Source organism: Pelmatolapia mariae, linkage group LG7, assembly GCF_036321145.2.
Source record: "Pelmatolapia mariae isolate MD_Pm_ZW linkage group LG7, Pm_UMD_F_2, whole genome shotgun sequence".
In the NCBI taxonomy this organism is placed as follows: domain Eukaryota; kingdom Metazoa; phylum Chordata; class Actinopteri; order Cichliformes; family Cichlidae; genus Pelmatolapia; species Pelmatolapia mariae.
Window position 1 is genome coordinate 53,059,387 of NC_086233.1, and position 20,487 is coordinate 53,079,873.

The 20,487-nt window shown below is 39.7% G+C and overlaps 1 protein-coding gene across 3 annotated transcripts in view; it reads left to right on the forward strand.

Moving 5' to 3' along the window:
* Positions 1–6,002: 6,002 nt before the first annotated feature.
* The window catches only part of sema4ba (sema domain, immunoglobulin domain (Ig), transmembrane domain (TM) and short cytoplasmic domain, (semaphorin) 4Ba), a 58,554-nt gene continuing 44,069 nt past the window's right edge, over positions 6,003–20,487 (forward strand). Inside the window, exon 1 of one of the 3 annotated variants that reach the window (XM_063479700.1) lies at positions 6,003–6,095. The gene's annotated coding sequence lies outside the window, so the exon portion shown is untranslated. Of the gene's footprint in view, positions 6,096–20,284; positions 20,458–20,487 lie in introns of those variants that run through there. The other 2 variants (XM_063479698.1, XM_063479701.1) reach the window with 2 other exon arrangements.

Consider the following 20,487-nt stretch of genomic DNA (forward strand, 5'->3'; position numbering starts at 1 on the left):
GAAACAGACTTCGCTTTGCCAAAGAGGCTTTTCATTGGAAAAGCTGGATGATTGGCTGCAGTGGCAATAATATTTCAATGCTGTTGTCCCCTCCGGTCACGAGGGGTTCAGCCAATTCGTGTTACCAAAGGTCAGGCCCATCTGGAGTGCTGTTTACATTCTGGGATACCCTCCTTCCTCAGACACCATCCATGAATAGTGTCACACACACTGGAAATCACACGGCCTCGTCCGAGTACAGTCTGCGTTCCAGCCAACCTACAATACTCGGTATGTGAGGAATGCTGTACGCTCCATTTTAAAATGAGGCAGACAAAAGAGCAGTTGGATTGATTTTTCCTCGTGTACTGTCACACTTATCGAGGCCTCACATACACTTCTCCTTTATAGTCTTCCTCTGTTTGGGTGCATTGTAACTGAGATAATGTTACTGTTCTAGTGAAGGTCACATCTGCAAGTTGTAATGGTGCATCTCTGCTCTGAGTTTGCTTGACTGTGATACAGTGCACCAACAACTGTTGTTTTATCCTTTATTTTTCATTAAGATGAGGCTCGTACACAATATGTTGGTCTGATTGTTTTGTTTTGTGTGGAGAAAGGATTGCACATTACAGATAGCAGATGCTCATTGTCTGTTAACATTACAAGCCAGGCTTTACTTTTAAATTAAAAGGGTCTCTGCTCTGTCATTGCTGCCTTTGAGGACAAGCTGTATCATCTCTGCTTCAGTGTAAACTGGTAGCCTTCATTTGGACTTAGCTGCCAAAACATGCTGTAAAAGCCATCCTTCTGTATTAAAGTTTGCTTTGTTTTCTTTTACAGTTTGTGGAGCTCAACCAACATTAGATTCCTCAGTAAAAATAAATCTTGCGCACTAGGTTGAACTCAACGGTGACCAGAATCCTTCTGTCTTTAGGAAAAAAATATATAGTCCAGTGTATCAAAGCTTCTTTATTCTATATATTGGTCACATGTCTGGCTGCTCATGCCTGCTAATTTAAACTGTTCTTCTTCGCTCAGTTCATTAACAAATTATGAGGGACTTCAAACAAAACAACGTAAGAGTGACATGGCCCAATAACTAAAGAATTAGAAAAATGTTTTTATTCAATGTTCTTTACTTGATTTATGTGCACTTGCTTCATTTCAGCTCAGCGTGGGAGTCTCTTCTGCTGTTGTTGTGTTCAGCTCTGTTCTGCTTATTTGTGCGTCACGGTGAAGCAGTCAGATGTATACAGTTGAGTGTAACAGAGGAAACAGATCACGATATGATTATTCGACTTGGCGACAACTCTAAAAGAATTAAGAGTAGATTAGCACGAGTTAATCTATCTAAAACAATCCCAAATGTCTGAGTCCTTGGGAAAACATCGAGCGCAGCTGTGTGGTGTTTCTGGCTCCAATATGGCCACCAAAGCTAATCATGCGCACATAAGACAATGCTTGCAATTTCACCAAATGCATTTGGAGAAGCACTCCATGAGTGTCTGCGAGCTCAAAATAGAACCGGGTGTATTTTTGATATAAGGCGCATTAAATTGCACAGAGCGGATGATGAGGGCGGTAAGTCAGACAGAGGAAAGGAGAATCGGTTCAGTTTTCAAAGTAAAAGACCCGTGGCAGACTAAACATTCTGCCTCTGACACTCTGGGGGTTGTGATTTGACCCCATGCAAAGGACAGAAAAAAACAGAGTCAGACTTAAAATCAAAGGCATGCACGTGGTGTAATGCAACCTGAGCATTACACCACGTGCTGTGAAACAATATAAGCAACAGGAAAAATAACTATTAAAATAACTAGTTGGTTGGCATATATTCGGCAGCTTTACTTTGCTAACTCAATAATGCAGATAACTGATCAGCCATGGAGGCAGTTCATTACATTTAAGCACATAGACATGGTTAAGACAACCTGCTGAAGTTGAAACTGAGCCTCAGAATGATGAAGTACGGTGATTCAAGTGACTTTCAATGTAGCATTGTTGTTGGTGCCAGATAGGCTGGTCTGAGTACTTACTGCTGATCTACTGGGATTTTACCACACAGCCATCTTTAGTGTTTACAGAGAATGGCCCAAAAAAGAGAAAATATCCAGTGAGTGGCAGTTCTCTGGGAGAAAATGCTTTGTTGATGCCACAGGTCAAAGCACTAGCTATTTGGAGTTGTTAGGAAGTGAACAGTAATTCAAATAATCAGTCGTTATAATAAAGGTTAGCAGAAGAGCATCTCTAGATGCACAAGACCTGAAACTTTGAAGAAGATTTACTACAGCAGCAAAAGAACATATTGACTGCCTCTCCTTTTAGCTAGAAACAGGAAACTGTGGCTACAGTTCACAGGGTTCATCAAATTTGGACAACACAAGACGGGAAAAAATGTTGCATGATCTGATGAGTCTCAATTTCTGCTGCAACATTTGGATGGCAGGGTCAGAATGGAGCAAACAGCATGAAAGCATGGATCCATCCTCCCTTGCATTAATAGTTCAGACTGCTGATGGTGGTGTAATGGTGAGGATCATTTAAATACCTGAGTTTTGTTGCTGATCATGTTCATCGCTGTATGACCACACAGTGTACATGTCTTCTGATTGCTTCTTCCAGGAGGATAATTTTCCATATCACAAATCTCAGATCATCTCAAAATGATTTCTTGACCATGACAGTGAGTTTTTTGTACTCAGACGGCCTCCACAGTCACTAGAATTGAGAAACTTAGGAATAAGAGAAGTTGTAAAATGTGGGATGAGGTATGGCCACGTGCCTGGTGTCTGATATTGCTCACTGGTGCTCAAGTTCATTGATTCTAAATGTAATTTGTAGCACTTGTATCCCACCAGGTAAAGATCTAAAACATTGAGTAAAATGTGCAAAGTACAAAAGTGTCGTCATAGTGACATCTTTTATATGACATTTTTGGACGTCCAGTTTTGGTCCACTGAAAGGATTGTTTTGTAACGCCAGATGACAATGTTTTTTCAGCGTCTACTTAACTTTAAGTGTTGATATCCGTAGGACCTCTGTGTACGGGCTATTTATAGTTCAAATGGGATCATTGTGGACGTCTTTTTAACGTCAAACTCATTTTAGACGCCATTTTTTATACAGCTTCTATAGGCTTTGTAGTCCCATGATTCCAGAGGGTGGAGGACATGTTTTCTATAGGCTACCAGTTATTTTTTCTGTAGCTTTATTCACACCTTTATATATGTCTCCATTTATCATCTGTGACTGAGACAATCAAATGTTATTGGAAAATGATCTGGAACAATATGCCACCTTCTGAAATGGTACTAGATCATAACAGTTACGTGTAAAGGAATGCAGAGTGATCAGCAGACGTCTCCAACATGGTGCGGGCTCTTGACGCTAAAACAAAAGTAAGCAGCTGCATGGTGGATTTTGGAGCAGAAATGCTCTCACAGCTCACCAGCTTCTCACAGGCAGTTTGCAAAATGCGTGCATTGGCAAAGTCTGTCAAGCAGATAGTCCAGTTCATATATGCACACTTGCACAAACGTCTTGCAGTCAACCTAGCGATCACATTCATTTCCTCCTACAATCATGAGCTCTTCACAATAAAACAGGTTACTTGTAAAAATGAACCATATAAAATGCAAATGCTCATTATTAAGCACATTGTACATTTTTTAAAAGGAATTCCATTTTTTTTCTAAACACTTTAACCATTATTGTTTTACATTTTACGTGGATTTCAATGCTTTTAATATTTTCCCACAAGTTGATTAATTGAAAAAAATAAACCAACTTAAAAAAAAAAAGTAAAATAATAAAAACCCTCACACGTGCTGAATAAATCAGTAGGCTAACACATAATAAATTGTTTGTTTATAAATAATCTGTATTCATATCTATCATGTTGATATTTGTAAATAAAAAAAATGTCCACATGACGTCCAAAAAGTTCAAATTTTGAAAGCCCAACATCATATTGACATCCAGGTTGGGTCATGGTTGGACGTTCAAATTGTGAACCTAGTTTATTCAACATCGTATAGATGTCCAGGATTGGTCATGGGCCGACGGAGCCAATATAGACATGAGCAGCGTGTCTTTCCGACGTCCAATGTTTAATGGGTATGCACCAGATTTGCTTGTCAGTAGGGCTCAAGCTGTCCTTACAGTTAATACTCAGGTAGACCTGATTTACAAATGATGTATGATTATTATATCTTTTTCTTTTTATGATTTTATTCACTTGAACAAATTGCTTATAGTTTCGTAAACAGTTAATATGATATTTATTTCAAATTGAGTCATAACAGATGTCACTTTAGGGAGAGCTGCAGTCCATTTGCATAATGTGTTACAGTCTGTTTGCTTTATCGACTGCTGTGCCACCTCATACATTAAACAGTTGAAATGGAATTATTATCATTATTAGTGCTAATAGTAAACTATATTTTTTTTTCTCCACAGTAATCACATTAAGGGAATGGGTTGGAATCCATCTGTTAATTACCAAAAATATTTGGGTCTCCAGCTTGTTTCACCTCCAACTGGTAAGTTTGTTTTTATTCTGTCTGGTGCTCAGCAGGGAGCATATGGTGGGTTTATTAGAGCTTGTGCTGGAAATATACTTTCGACCTACAGAAATTAATGAGATCTGACTACCCGCTACATGCCAAACATGAACACTAAAACGCTCAGCTAAGGATCCCAAAGGCTCTTCAAAGATGTTTTAATTACCAAAAAATTCATCTGTACACACATCATAGGATACTAAATATGTTGGACTTTTAGTAAGACGGGGAATTGTTGCACTCCAAGGCATAATTATTTTTTTAGAACACACAATTAATCCACCAATTCAAAAAAAACATGCAGAATAATAAATAATATAAATGAAAATTGTCAGTCAAAACAATTAAATTTGAAATGCTTCTTACTTTTCAAAAGACTGATTTAAAGTGGAATAACAAGAATGTGAGAGCTGCCATGATTCCTCCTCCTTTCCACTTTCCTCTTAATGACTTTCCTTCTACCTGGCGTGGAAAGCATTGTTATTAACTGTTGAAGGATTGGATGTATATTGTTAGTTGACCAGTGTATGTCCTTCTGACAACATGTACATAGTTGTGGGAGCTTTGTTTGTGTTTGTTCAGGAAAAGTGGGATCACTTGGTTCTGACTAACCATTATTGTCAAGTGCATTGTTGTCTGTGCCAGTGGTCTGCGGTGTACCAGTGTGTAGGTGGTTAACAGCTGTCCGCTGCGGTAGGTGACCCGTAGCGCTCTCGTTATGGTCGCGCCTGCCTCCCAGATGTGCTCAGAGCATCAGCATAATCATGCAGTTGTTTCTGACAAATTTGTTGCGACACATAAGTTTTAATCATCGCGAGCAGTCCAAACACTTTTACCTATCCACTCACAACTGCCCCGAGGAATCTCAGTTGACCTTTTTCCAGGGATGAATATCAGCATGCTTTGGGAGCAGTGGCGAGCAACTGCTGGTCACGCAATTCAGTTACCACATAGAATAGACATTGTGTAGGCTTCCATGAGCTGGACACACACTCATGCACACAGTCTGTGCCCCAAAGGGATGATCTACATTAGAGTGTACATCATATTATATCCATTCTGACAACAAATCCTGGTGAAGGTACACAATTAAGAGCAGCTGAGTTAATGATTAAATAGGTCTTATGCTAACCACCAAGGGCATTTCACAGTTACCAGATCATAAATATTAAATTTGGACTTGGGCACGCAAAGAAAAGAGCTCAACAGTAACAGGGAGCTTTTGCTGCTACGAGGAGCACCTCCCTTCCTCTGTCCACTCCTCTCCCACCCTTCCACAGAGGCAGCCTATGATGTAATGCTCCTGCTGCTGATAGAGCAACCCCCTCTCCTGCTTTTTTTATATATTTATTTTTACCCCTCCCCTTCCGATTTGCTACTGCTGCCGTTGCACTCGCTGGTAGTGATAGTGGCGGTGGATGCATGCGTGCGGTGCCGGTTCAACTGCATCCTTGTGCAGGGATCCCTGCAGAGCTTTCTTTTCTCTGTCACCACTTGAATGAGAGCCACTCCTACTAAGCACTGCAAGACCTTGTCCTCTGCTGATGAAAGGTAATTCGTCTGGCATCATGACAGAAGAAATTCACGGGGAAAAGAGGGGAAAGAGAGGAGGAGAGTGAGTGAAATAGGGAGTGATATAGAGTACAGAGGGTTGACTGACTGTCCAGTTAGCTACTGAGTAAATTGGTCTAGTTGCTGAAAGCTTCTTCTCGCCACAGTGCTGGATGTCATGGCAATTGCTCCCTCAGTGTGCGTGCATGTACTCTAGTATGGTGTTGGTTTCCATGGTAAAGATGAGACGGATCCCCGTGCTGGCTCAGAGGTAATTCAGCATGTGTCGTGGAAAGCTATAATTACCTTTAGTGTGAAATGATTTCTCATCTCCTGTGCAGAATTTTCCCTCAGGTTCTTTTTCTTTTTTTATGGCTTTAAATATTTTTTAAAGATCACAGCTTTGTTACACTTTCCCTTATAAAAAAGAAGATTTGCATGTGATAATAATTTTGTACTTCCTTGGAATATTTGACCCATTTTGACTTGTCCGCTCAAAAAAAGAAAAAAATAATAACTGGGCGTGTACAATGACAGCCATGTAGCTGATACGAGCAAAGCAGTGGGCGTTATCTGCATGCAGATTTTTAACTGCTTCAGAAATGAGCAGCAGTTCACAGAGCGTTGTGGTTACAGTGCTTCATCAAACACTTTTTTGAACGCCATGTGTACTTCCAGCGCAGCATCACAGTTGGACGGTTCTAGATGGATAGTAGTTGATTATTTTCAAGAGTTGTTTAACCTTAACTCTTTCGCTATATCAAATGCTAACTTAATATTTCATATTTCGTCTGCCCCACATGTAGATGGCCTTATAACTAATTCATCTTGAGGGTTTTCCCTGTGTTTGAGTCATCACTCTTTTCCACTTCCTTTTCTCTATCTATTCATCTCACTGGGTCATTTCCCTGAGTACACAGTGCATTAGTAGTATAACATTTCTCTTTTGTAGTAATTGGCTTAATGAACTAACACGTCTCTGAAACACAATCTCATTAGCTCTTTGGGATCGTGATTTATTCTGGATTGCAATTTCTGCTTGGATTAGATAAAGAGTAACCATGCTTTTCAAGGTTATTTTATGGTTATCGCACTGGGTAAAAGTCATTTGTAATTGAAGGTGGTTGGACAGAGTATATTATTCATGAGAGCAGGCATACTGTATGCATGCTGTGACTAGGTTAAAACTGAAAGCAACAGTCCCTCTTTCCATTTTCACCTCCAACAGTATCACCACCTTAAAGACAAGGTGACATCGACAGAAAAGCAGAATTTTAAAACATACTTAATTACGTTTGAGGGTAGGATGCGGTATGAAAAAGTTCTGGGGACGGGTCCATAAACATCCAAAAGTCTTTCCCGATTTAAATGTGGAAGATTTCCAATTCAAGGTCATCTTCTTGGATCCAGACAGATTCCAGCACAACAGCTCTTTATGAATGAACACTTAAACTGCGTGCTCATCAGCTCTTGTTTCAAGCTCAAATTTCATGTTTAGGATCACTTTTAGGTGGTAATGAAAGATGGCTCTCTGGCTACAACCAAGCAGTTTTTAGCAGAGCAGTTGAGCAGTTTCAATTTTCAATCCGAGGAGGATGAACAGCATTGTTTTTTTATTCAGTAAATGAACTTGTACAATGTTATGTTTTCACTCAGGCAGTCAGTCCAGACTCTCCCTAATGTCCAGGTGCTTTTGAGGGAAAGATCTGAACAGTGGTGGTGGCCAGAAGCCTTCTGATAAAAATAAAAAAACAAAAGCTGCTCTGAAAAACGATCCAGAGCTGTGCCAGAAGAGTATCTTGAATGTGAGATTGTGCAAATTTAAATTGGGTATAGGTTTTGACTTTTACGGACTTACTGACCTCTTGTACAATTTTATCATCAAGGAAAAGGACTATGTTAAACAATGTGCTGCTAATTTCTGTGTAATGAGAATATCATCTTTTATTACAAAGAAAAGAACAAAAACTGGGGTCAGCAATGTTACATTTGCAGGAAATGGCAGACCATGGTTAGTGTTTTTGTCAGGAAGAAGGCTGCAAAGGAAATTGAAAGTTTGGACAACATCTGTCATGACAGGATGCCTTTTGATTTTGATTAAACCTTTATTTAATCAGAAAAAACCCTAATGAGATTAATAATCTTTTTCACAAATGTTCTGGCCTGAGATAGACAGCGCTATCTGAGACAACAAGAACATATAAAACCTCACTCAGGGTTCAAACCCAGGATCTTCTTGCTGTGATGCGTTAATGCTAACCACCAAGCAACCATGCTGCTGCAATGGCTTGCAACACAATGTTGACTGGCACAAAATCAAGTGGCGTGTTTAAAAAGTTGTCCCTCATTTTTTTCCATGCCATCCAGTGCAGTGGACTGGTTCCTCTGTCGGGCCATTTTTGGCCACATGGACACATTTTTTACACCCCTGTTTCAGTGGAACTAGAACTTGTAAAGAGACAGCTGAGTTCATTTGGGCATCTGACCAAATACCTCCTAGATGCTTCTTTGATAAGGTGTTTTGGGTGTGTTCCACCAGGAGAAGGCCTCAGGACAGACCCAGGACACATTGAAGAGGTTGTATCTTTTGGTTGGCTTGAGAAGACCTTGGTGTATCCCCTGGAAGATTTGAAGGTGGTGTCTGTGTTGTCTTTGTAGCCCTTGTTAAAAATAACACAGCATCCACTTATGCCTTGCGAGCTACTGCCCCAAACATTTTATTAACACCATTCTATGTCTTCTTTTATGTGAATACATGAGAACACCTCATGTATTTAATATGGGGAAAAATGAATGCAGTTTGTTTGCAGTCTTTCAGAAATATGTGTATATCTTTTTTTGTTAATTAATTCATTATACAGTCCCGATCAAAAGTTTAAGACCTCTTAAAAAATGGCAAAAAATCATATGTTGCATAGTTCGATCTTAACAGGGTTCCAAGTAGAGCTTCAACATGCAATAAGAAGAAATAGGACTGAGACAAAACATTTTTGAGCATGCAATTTATTGAAAACAACTCTTAAACTGAAAGAAGCTGTTTTACAGCTGATCAAAAGTTCTAGGACCACACCTCCAAAAAAAAACCCCGTAAACCCCCTCAAAACAGAAATCAAAGTTTCAAACATGAACTCAGTAAAAAGTAGCTCCGCTGTTATTGTTGATCACTTCAAAAATTTGTTGTGGCATGCTTGATGCAAGCGTTTCCTTGAGGTGAGTGGGAACATTTCTCCAAGTGGTGAATACGTCAGCACGAAGGACATCTACTGTTTGGAACTGTTGTCCATTTTTGTAAACTTCCCTTGCCATCCATCCCCAAAGGTTCTTGATTGGATTTAGATCAGGGAACACGTAGGATGGTCTAAAAGAGTGGAAGAAATCCCTTGTCCTGTGGGCATTGTGTACTGTAGCGTTGTCCTACTGAAAAACCCAGTCATTATCACACAGACAAGGGCCCTCAGTCATGAGGGATGCTCTCTGCAACATCTTGACAAAGCCAGTGGCCGTTTGACGCCCCTGCACCTGCTGAAGCTCCATTGTTCCACTGAAGGAAAAAGCACCCCAGACCATTATGGCGCTCCCTCCACTGTGACGTGTAGAAAACATCTCAGGTGGGATCTGCTTGTCATGCCAGTAATGTTGGAAACCATGAGGACCATCAGGGTTAATTTTTTTCTCATCAGAGAATAAAACTTTTTTCCACCTTTCAGTGTCCCATGTTTGGTGCTCTCTTGTAAAGTCCAAATGGTCAGTTCTGTGGCGTTTAAGGAGATGAGGCCTTTGAAGACACTTTGGGTTTTTAAAGCCTTACAGTCTCAGATGCCCTATGATGGTTATGGGGCTGCAGTCGGCAATAGTAACTTTAGGTCGAGGATCGTCCAGTGTCTTGACCAACAGCCAATTGGATTCTCCGGCTCAGTGCTGGTGAAATTATTTGGGGTCTTCCACTTGACTTTTTTGTTCCATTCCAAATGACTGTCTTACTGCCTCCCACCTCAGCAGTGATGGCGTGCTGTGAGAGACCCTGCTTATGCAGTTCAACAACCACGTTCAAAAAGGGAACGTTTTTTTGCCTTTGGCATCAGAATGTCATGACAATGTGACTATCTGGCAGAAAGTGAGAATGAATCCACATTTTTGGACAGATTTGGCCTTTTAAAGGCATGCGGTCCTAAACTTTTTATCAGCTGCAAAACAGCCTGTTTTAATATATCTGTAATAATAAAATATATCTTTGTACATCTGTATATACGAATTTCAGTTGCTTATGTATATAGGACTACTTTGTGTCTTCCTTCTATATTCCTTCTATATATATTCCCCTTGCTATAAGAGCTGTGTAGCACCTACATTTCTCATTCGTGGGATAATAAAGGTTTATTCTATTCTATTCTCTATTCTAAAATGTTTTGTTTCACTCCCATTTCTTCTTGTTGCATGTTGAAGCTCTACTTGGAACCTTGTTAAGATCCACCTTGCAACATATGAGTTTTTGACATTTTTCAAGTGGTCTTAAACTTTTGATCAGGACTGTATTAAAAAACTTAAAACTGTATAAATGTAATTAAAAAGTAAATAATTTTTAATTTACAGTCCAGAATGTGAAGATGTTTGATTTACTATCATTTAAATAATTTCCTATAAGTAAGAGTAAAAGAAAAAAGCAAACATCTCATGCGAGAAGCTCAAACCTTTTTAAATTGTTTTGTGTTTTAGCTTGAAAAAATGTTAAAATTGTATCAAAATATATGCGTTTAAACTTCTGTCAACCCATTTGACTGTGTTGAAGTCTTAATACTGCAATATACTGATATCTAAACTCAAGAAAGATCTGTAAAAATGACCATGTATTTTGTATTTTATCAGTCAGAATCAGAATCCTTTTTTGCCTTTACATATCAGATGTTCAAGGTGTAGATGTACAAGCAGCATTTAGACTAATAGCTAACAATAAAAACAAATCTAAAATACCACCGATACAACTATACAAATGTACAAGTGAATTAAATAAGATTAATACATACAATAAAAGATACCAAATCACATTAAAAGAGCTGTTTTAACAGTCTGATATTTCTGGCTGTCCTGATCATTGATTTACAGCATCGCCTACAATCACTTAGTATAACCACTTATATTAAAAGAACATCTAGCTCAGTATAAATAATCCAGAAAAATCACTGACTGTGCAAAAGGTCATATTTCCCACCAGTTTACTCTATGACATGAGTTGTGAGAACTCGTGGCTGCTAAATCATATTTCTGGCTGTGTCAAGAGCAGATTATCCTCCCTCAATTGTAGGACATGGTTGTTACTGTATGTGGTATTGGGAGGGGGGTGTATGTGTGGGGGAGGGAGACCTGAGGTGGAAAATACAGGAAAGTTGAGCCGCTGCCACGGATATGTTGGGCCACCTGAGGAGCATTCGAGCTGTTCCTCTTGCTCTGTTGGATTTGAAACTGACCCAGTTGCTCTGGAGGTGCGCCCGTTTGCCCCGCTTTAACAAACTGTTTCTTTTTAAAAAGATAAAGATCGGAAAATGATTAGCGGAGGAAACGGCCACATGTTGTGACATAGGTCATAATGTGGGAAGTTACACGTAGATTGCGGTAAACGGTTAACCGTGTGACCGTTAATGCTGGGAACCTTTGGTAGCAGTTTCAGACAAGTGAGTAATGCATAAGATGGTGACACAGGGGAAATAACCATGTATGCAACTTTAATGACCAGGGTGAGTCACACGGGTCGCTCGAAAGCTCTTTCTCTATCAAACACACACGCACGCACCAGGGTTTGTTCACTGGCATCACCTCCTGCCAGAGGGCACTCATCCCACAAACCCTCTCTGCTGGTGAGTTTCATGTGAGAGGTGGTGGAGTCATGCCTTTAGTTGTGTCATACTGAGCCATCACAGCTTCAATTTTTTTTCCTCCCCAAACACACAAAGCACCGGAGGAAAAATCACAGCATCCCACATTCACAGGTGTGTCTGAAGAGAGTGTGATTGATCATATGCTGGGTATCTCCCACCATCTGACATGCTGCTCCCATCACATTGGATGTGAAAATGAATCAGTCACCTCAGCTGCGCATCAAACTGTGTCACCTTTGCTGGTACTTTTCTGTATAGTTTAGCTCATATTTGCTTAAATTAAAAATATTACAAATGCAAACATTAATTGAGTTTATATATATATATATCTATATATATGTATATATAGATATATATATTAGGGGTGCAACGATACACAAAATTCACGGTTTGGTTCGGTTTGATACTTTGGTGTCACGGTTCGATATTTTTTCGATACAAAAAAATGTTCATGCCTTTTTAATTTGTCATTTATTAAAATTATAAATATATATTTTAACTCAAAAGTACAGTTTTTAAATTTAATGTTGCTGAAACGACAAAGTAATAATAAAAAAAAATCTATCTGATCGAGAAATCGCTCATCTTTGGAAAAGAGAGTTTATTACAGAGAAATGGCTCTTTCCAAAATAAAAGCTATACTATACGCTTCTTCTGGGCTATATTCTCAGCAGCATATTAAACATATCAGGTCCCCATAAGGAGAATCATGTGCTAACGGCTGTCTAAATGACTCGGGTAAAGTTTGTAGCATGCGTGCTTGTTGTTTTTGTCTGCTTCCACTTGTCTTTGCACTAGGATGATGTCGGCGTAAATGTGCAGTCATATTCGTTGTGTTCCCACTAGTGCTGTCAGCGCTAATCTCGTTAAAATGACATTAACGCCATAACGCGGCAAATCTCCGTTAACGAGTTACCGCGGATCGCCCCGTGCGTGGGGCTCAGTGTTGGTCAAGTTACTTGAAAAAAGTAATCAGTAACTAATTACTGATTACTTCCCCAAAATAGTAATCCCGTTACTTTACTGATTACTTATATTTAAAAGTAATTAATTACTTAGTTACTCAGTTACTTTTTAAAAACACGATTTACAACCTGAATAGGTGATAAAGCAATAGATCTTTCAGCCCAATTCTACTTTTTCTGCATAATCCATCAATGACAAAATGTAATCAAATGGAAAAGTCTCTTTTTAAAACTTGTTTTATTAGTTTTAATCTTTTAACTTTATGCATCAAGCAAAAATTTTATTATATGCAACATTCTCTGACTGGAAGAAATTTGTTGAACATTTAAACCTATTTTCTGCACATTCCAGCGCATAAAATAAAATATTTTTTTGTGTTTACACTCAGTCTTTCAAATAAATGCAAGTGAAACACAGCAGAAAATAAATAAAATCAAAGACTAGCGGTCCTGTTGCTCTATTTTCACCTGTAAAGCAGGAGTGGGGTAGGCGGAGGTTTGCCCTGGTGCAGGTGTGCTGCGGCGGTCAGTGGAAGAATCCGCGAGTTTCTCTGTCAGTTTCTCATTACGTCGTAGCGCACTCGGTGCTTGCTTGGAAGTTTAGGGTTTTTTCGCTGTAAAAAGAAGTTTTCTTCCCACGCACAACGGACACTAATGTTTTTGTCACTTTTTATGGAATCAAACTCAAAATAAGGTCAGTACTTCCACGCTTTAAACGCTGCACGCTCATACGCACTCGATATATTATCCATTGTTGATCTGCACACAGCTGTTGTCACGAACGTCGCACTCACGTCACTGTCATGAGACATTCTCGCAAAAAAATCACGGTTTTAGTAACGCAGTAACGCAGCGTTCCTACGGGAAAGTAACGGTAATCTAATTACTGTTTTTGCAATAGTAATCCCTTACTTTACTCGTTACTTGAAAAAAGTAATCGGGTTACAAGTAACGCGTTACTGCCCATCTCTGGTGGGGCTGGACGGCGTCAACACGTTAACAAGCTAACTGCGCTAACGCACTAGTTCCCACCAATTGAGCATTGCGTGGCACATCCTACATACTGTTTTACTTTTGTCCATGACGCGCTTACCATCAGGGTCATGCTTCACATGAGAACCAAGATGGTTCCAAACGCCAGATCTTAATGAGGGTGGGGGAGGTTCAATTTCGGGTAGCGTTGAGGCAGTTGCCATGTTGCAACGAGCTTAGCTTCTGTCTTGCTAGCTTGCGCTGCGCTCAGTGGACCTGCACTCGACAGTGCAGCCTAGGCGGAGTAGTCGAACGCAGATCCACTGAGCTCTCAACACAGACAGCATCGTCAGAAGAAAAGTTGATAAAATAAATAAAAAATTTTGTATTGTTCGATACATATACATACCGAAAGCACTGTATCAAACGGTTCAATATCCATACGAGTATTGTTGCACCCCTAATATATATATATATATATATATATATATATATCCTTCAAGCCTCTATCAGAGGCCTGGGAGCTTGAGGGTCCTGCGCAGTATCTTAGCTGTATCTATACTTAGCAGTATCTGCTGGAGCCACTTGCCTAGCTTGGGAGTCACCGCACCTAGTGCTCCAAATACCACTGGGGCCACCTTCACCCTCCACATCTTCTCGAGCTCTTCTCTGAGCCCTTGGTATTGATCAAGTTTCTCGTGTTCCTTCTTCCTGAGGTTGCTGTCATTTGGAACCGCTATATCTATCACTACGCCCGTCTTCTTCTGTTTGCCTTCCACCACTATGTCCACTTGGTTAGCCCCACCATTTTTTCTGTCTGTATCTGGAAGTCCCACAGTATCTTAGCTCGGTCATTCTCCACCACCCTTGAGGGGGAAGTCCCATTTTGACCTCGGGACTTCCAGGCCATATTCGGCACAGGTGTTTCTGTATACTATGCCGGCGTTCCATGTATGCCCTGCACGCTAGCATCTTGCTCCCTGCTGTTATGTGCTGGATTGTCTCAGGGGGATCCTTACACAGCCTGCACCTAGGGTCTTGTTTGGTGTGGTAGACCACACAAGGTTTTGTATATGTAAAGAAATTAGAACAAGCTAAGATTTAAAGTAGAGTAGAGTTACTACTCCCCAACTGGTTGGTGAGTGGGGGCCAGAGATTGTGGAGGGCTGTCACTGAGTGGTCTCTAGGTTTGTGGTACTGGGGCTTTAGTGACTATCACAGTGACTGCCTGCAACCACTCACCAAGCAGTTGGGAATACACATTTTTCCATAGCAAGCAGCAGTGGCCAGGAAGTCAATGACCAGCCTCTAGGCCTGTGTGACTGGGACCCAAGCTCAAGTCTGAGTCTTATGACTGTCTTTGTCGCTGTGGTTTGCTTGGTCATTTCAGGCGTGGTTTTGTTCCTATGTCTTTTGTCTTTGTCATCATGTTTAGTGTTACTCTTTATGTGTCAGTGTTAAATTGTCTTTTAGTTAGTGATGTTTGCTGTTTCAGTTTTGTTTTTGTCTTCTTTCACCACCTGCCCCAACTTATTTAGTCTCACCTGAATTTATCCACTCTTTCAACAACTATGATACCCTAATAGCAAACAGTAGTCCGCTAGTAGGTCTGTCATTATGCATCCATACCTTGTGCAAACTAGAAAAAAGTCATTTGAAACTCTTGTGCAGATCCCAGACTTTCAGCTGTAGTAAATATGTCAGGCTTTATGCTGACAAGAAACAGTCTTGAGTGCCGTGAGTTCCTGACAGAGAGAGGGGAGCTTAGCGTTGTGTAAATTGCAAAATGTAAATCAAACAGAAGAGCTTGGCGCTCCATAAAAGCTTCTGTTTGAGAATTGTTCTTTGTGTAAACATCATATGGGTTTAATGAAGATTTGGAACAAACTATTGCTGTTACCGTCAGACTGCAGTAAGATGATTTTTAACAACAAAGAGCTGTCGAACTTTGACAGATCATCGCCTGACCTGGTGTCAAAGCTGTGCTAATATAAGTGGTATGAGGACAAACAAAGGCCTTAGCTGAGTAGTTGTGACTTTAGTAGCTTCACAACTTTGTTGACTGGAATTTTCCTTTTAGTTTGTAGCACTGAACAGATGCTTGAAGCAAGTGCCAGCCGTGGCCCTGCTGTTACTATGCAACTGCTGACAACCTGTAAGATGCACAGCAGTGTTTTCGCTAAAGGTGAAATATTTTCCAGCTCATGTTAACAACACTTTTATTGCTGAAAGTGAAGGTCTCAGGAGATCTTAGGTGCTTTCTTCTTATTGAAAAAAAAAAGTTTGTTAAATGCTTGGCTTGAGCAGAAGCCAAGCATTTGATTGTCACAAGGTCATAAGTAGCCTCGGCATAAAAAGGTATTATTCTGACAAAATGTAGCCGCTAAGATTACGGCGTACAGTAAGGAAGAAGTTAGTCAGTTTGGTTTTTGTCTGTCACATTTTTCTATCACATGCTTTGCACAGTTACAGGGTTTCAACACATTGGATAGCACTGCGTTGACAAACACTGAAACAGAGTTGGGGCCGGGGTTTCTCAGCTGTCTTCAGCGCTTCTGTCAGCCTCAGTGACTCTTAAGTGCTGCTATCTGGTGTGTTCCCATTAAACTAATATGTGAAACACGAGGGCTTATCGCAGCGCTGTAATTTTTGTAATTTATATAGAATGACTTGTCAGCACTTCTGCTTGCTGTGTGTGAAACATGCAGAGGCTGGAGAATGATCAAACTTGCATTTTCAAGTGGTCTTCTGGAATCAGAAAAGCTCATTATGTGTCACATGCTTAATGTTATCGAACTTAAAACTAACTGCATGGCTCTTCTCCAAGATATCAGGGTTTATTTGCTTCATCAAACATTTCCAGCTATTTTGAGATTTTCAACAATCAGTAGATTGCTTCTGGTTAATTTATGCAAAATGCGGTCCACCATAGTTGCTGAGTAATACGCTCTGAACAATATTTTCATTACCATATACAGTTGTGGTTTACATACTCTCATCATGGGCATGAATGTCATGCTAATTTTGTGCTTTTAATTATTTCTTTGAACTGTTCTTTTTCCAGTGTGGAATGATTGTACAGCATGCATCTTTAATGACGTTAAAAAAAAGAACTGGATGATTAATCTTTAATTTATTTTGGATTTCTCTGATCCAAACAGGCTCAAAATTATACATATACCAACACTAACATTTGTTTAAATGTCCTTTAACAAATGGTTCTTCCCAGAATTAGTAGATCTCATTGAAACTTTTGAAGTTTCCTGGCAGAGACCCAAAATTTTGAATAACGTTGAGGCTGTTTCTTTGGGGCGGCCTCTTCAGAAGCTTAATGTTAGCCTGCTTTATCCATTGCAAAACCAGTTATGATGTGTGTTTGGAGTCGTTGTCCAGATGGAACGTCCAACTGTGTCTAAGTTTGAGCTGTCTGCCTCCTGATCTGATGTGAAGCAGAAGAATTTGGAGGTAGTCCTTTTTCCTCATTTCATCCACTTTGTGTAATGTACCAGTGTCACTGGCAGCAAAACAGCCTCAAAGCATGACGTTACTACCACCGTGCTTGATAATCAAACTTAGCCTCACCCTTACTCCTCCAAACATACCTCCTGTCATTGTAGCCAAATGGCTTAAACTTTGTCTTGTCTGGCCATAAAAGTTTTGCAAATTTCAGTCGAGCTTGTAGGTGTCAGTTTTGGAGCATGGGGCTTCTTTCTTGGTTGACACTCCCTGTGACACTCACTTCACAGTGGACAGTGGACAGTGACGCTAGTGTGACTTCAATCCCATGATGAGTCTTTGTACGTAATAGTAGGCAGTATCAGTTTTATTCTTAACACATAAATATTAACCTTAATAATAATAATAATACAACTGCCCTTTCAGAATATTAATAGATAAAAACAAGGAATTATTCACTCAGTTTTTCAAACTTTGTACTCCAGTGTCTTCTTTCTCTTAATATTTATGCTTAACCTAATTCCAAAAGCAGCTTATGGCCAACCATCCCTGAGTAATGTCCTCATAGCCTCCTCTGTGGTAGTTAACCATTTCGCACAGAGGAGCATTTCTGTGTTTGCTAATTGTAACTGCAGGAGTGCACTTTTTGTTGAAGTCATAAAGCAGACGCAATGAAAAGTGACATTTTCAGGGCACGCGCATTAACTGGGCCAGTTTGTATCTGTTTGACTGGTCTGCTCTATGCGTTTAGACATCTGTCAGAGAAGTCCTAAGGATTGTTTGAAACTGTCCGCTGCATGGCAGTAGCAGGTGGTTTAGCTCAACAAGAGGTGTGCCACTAATCTGAGGGAGGTATCCAGTAGACGTAAGTTATAAATAAGTGAGTGAGTATCCTCGCTGCGGCCTCAGTGTGGAGTCGACTATGTAAAGAAACACTGAGCTGAAATTCAGAGTCCCAACACCTCAAACTTGGCATCGCATCGCCCTCCTTAGCAGTTGCCTAAAGTGTATAATTAGCATATGCTATTTTCGAAACAGGCGTCCCCGTCTCAACATGCTGCTATCTTACACTTCTCTCTATTTACCCTGCAAATATTTTTGGAGCAGGCATGTAAAGTTTTTTTGGTAACACTTCGCTTCGACTAGACTTTTTAAATACTTTGATGTGTATTTATTAGCATGTTTCAAACAAACCTGAGGTATCAGCACATTAATATACATTGTAAAAATCATGATTATTATTAATATATTAAGAAAACTATTAGATCTCTATTCATAAAGAACAAAAAGAGGTGATTCTTTGGAGTCTGATGTCCCCTTTACAAGTAATGAAAAGGCCTCTTCTAAGACTTTGCATCACCTCTGTCGTACTTTCAGTGTCATGGCCTGAAAACATTGCCCTTGCTACTGTTGTGTGTATTATTTTAGAACTGGTATGTGGCTCAGCTTCACATGCAGGACTCTCTTCTTCAAGTGCCTCTCATGTAGCCTTAAGTTCAGTAGATCGCTGCTCTTACTGATTTACATTAAGTCCTAGGACTGTAAAATAAGCACAAAATGGTTACTGTTGGAGCATGCAAAAGGACTAATGCTGCTTTAAAGTTTTAAATATGTAGGAGGCATTGAAGAATGCTTTTGTTGCAATGCTGTGGCTACATGATAAAATTCTAGACATTTCTGTCAGATTTCTGATGATTAACTTGGAAAATGAAAAGAATGTTCCCTGCCAAGATGTAAACAAGTGAACCCTCATGCTCGAAGCTGCGTGTTAGTGACATGTTTCACAGATATACCATCCAAAGAGAAAGAAGTGATCCTTTTGATCATCAGATTTTACTTCACGGAGGTTTAAGTCTGAAATAAAAGAAGCTGTAGCTGTGGTTGGCAGGTATTTGTTTTGAGCAGACACTGTCTCAAGATCCGAATGACTATTAGAAAGAAGTATTACTTTTAATAATAAGACAGGAGAGCTGCAAAAACAAGTTTACCACATCTCAATTAACACTAGCGAGGATCTTTGTTGACTTCTATTTGTTATCAAAAGTTTGTGACGGCTAGATTTTTATTCAGGAATTTAAATTTCCAAATAAAAGACCAGGAATACAGATTTATTAAAGGCTGCACATTCTAGCTTTAACTTTTCACTGATCCTGAATACAAATCATATCATATATTTTAAGTATATATATTTAAATATAATCACATATTTAAGAGATTATAAACTGGTTGGCTTAATCCAAAAAGTGTTGAAATCCAATCTGCTTTTGTGTCACTATAACTAGTAAGGAAGCTTACTCGCATCAGTGGAGTCTTGTCCAAAAAAATAGTTTTTGCTGTTGTATTCTCTCTTTATGTTTTCACAGGGTTTCTTTCTGAGCTTTGGAGAAGAATACTTCATGCTCAGTTGTTGCTTTTGCATAACATTGTAGGAATTCTCTTTGAAAGCACAGCCAAAAATGTAATGACCAGAAAATGACAGGACATTAGTGTATTTATTTTAATTTTTAAAAACAAATGATGTTGGGCAAAAATGCCAAGAACATCTTAAGTTCACACTAAAGAGGAATGTTAGGATATGCATACTAAGTAAAAAAAAATATAAATCTGATGTTAATAGTTCATTGTCTTTGTGGTTAATATTAGATCTGTTATCTGTCTTTTACTATTGCTTATATGTTCTTTTTGATCTTCATTGCTAACTTTCCCCATGCAGGATAATGTGAGTGTTTATATTTTACTCTGAGTCATTAAAGTAGTGCAGAAGGTTGTTGGATTAAGAAAAAAAAGAAAAAATGAGTCAACATCAGACTTGTAGAAGTGTACCTCCCTCCCTCTTGTGACTGTGTGTGGGCGGAGCTGCAGTCTGTTGAGTGGCCAGGGGGCAGGCTGTAGTAGACTCTGTGTCAGACAGAGGGAGAGTGTGGACGTGCGGACTCAGAGCTGTCATCTGAAAGAGATTTAAACTTCTCTGTACCTGTGGATTTTTTTTCTTCAGACGTCCCCCCCTGAAAGAGGGACTGATCTGCCTGTGGGCCACCTAAAGAAAAGCTGTTTTAGATCTGACGTGAGTTTCTGTTTAACAGCTGACTGGGACAGAGCGTAAGTAATGCTGTTACACTGACTACCCTT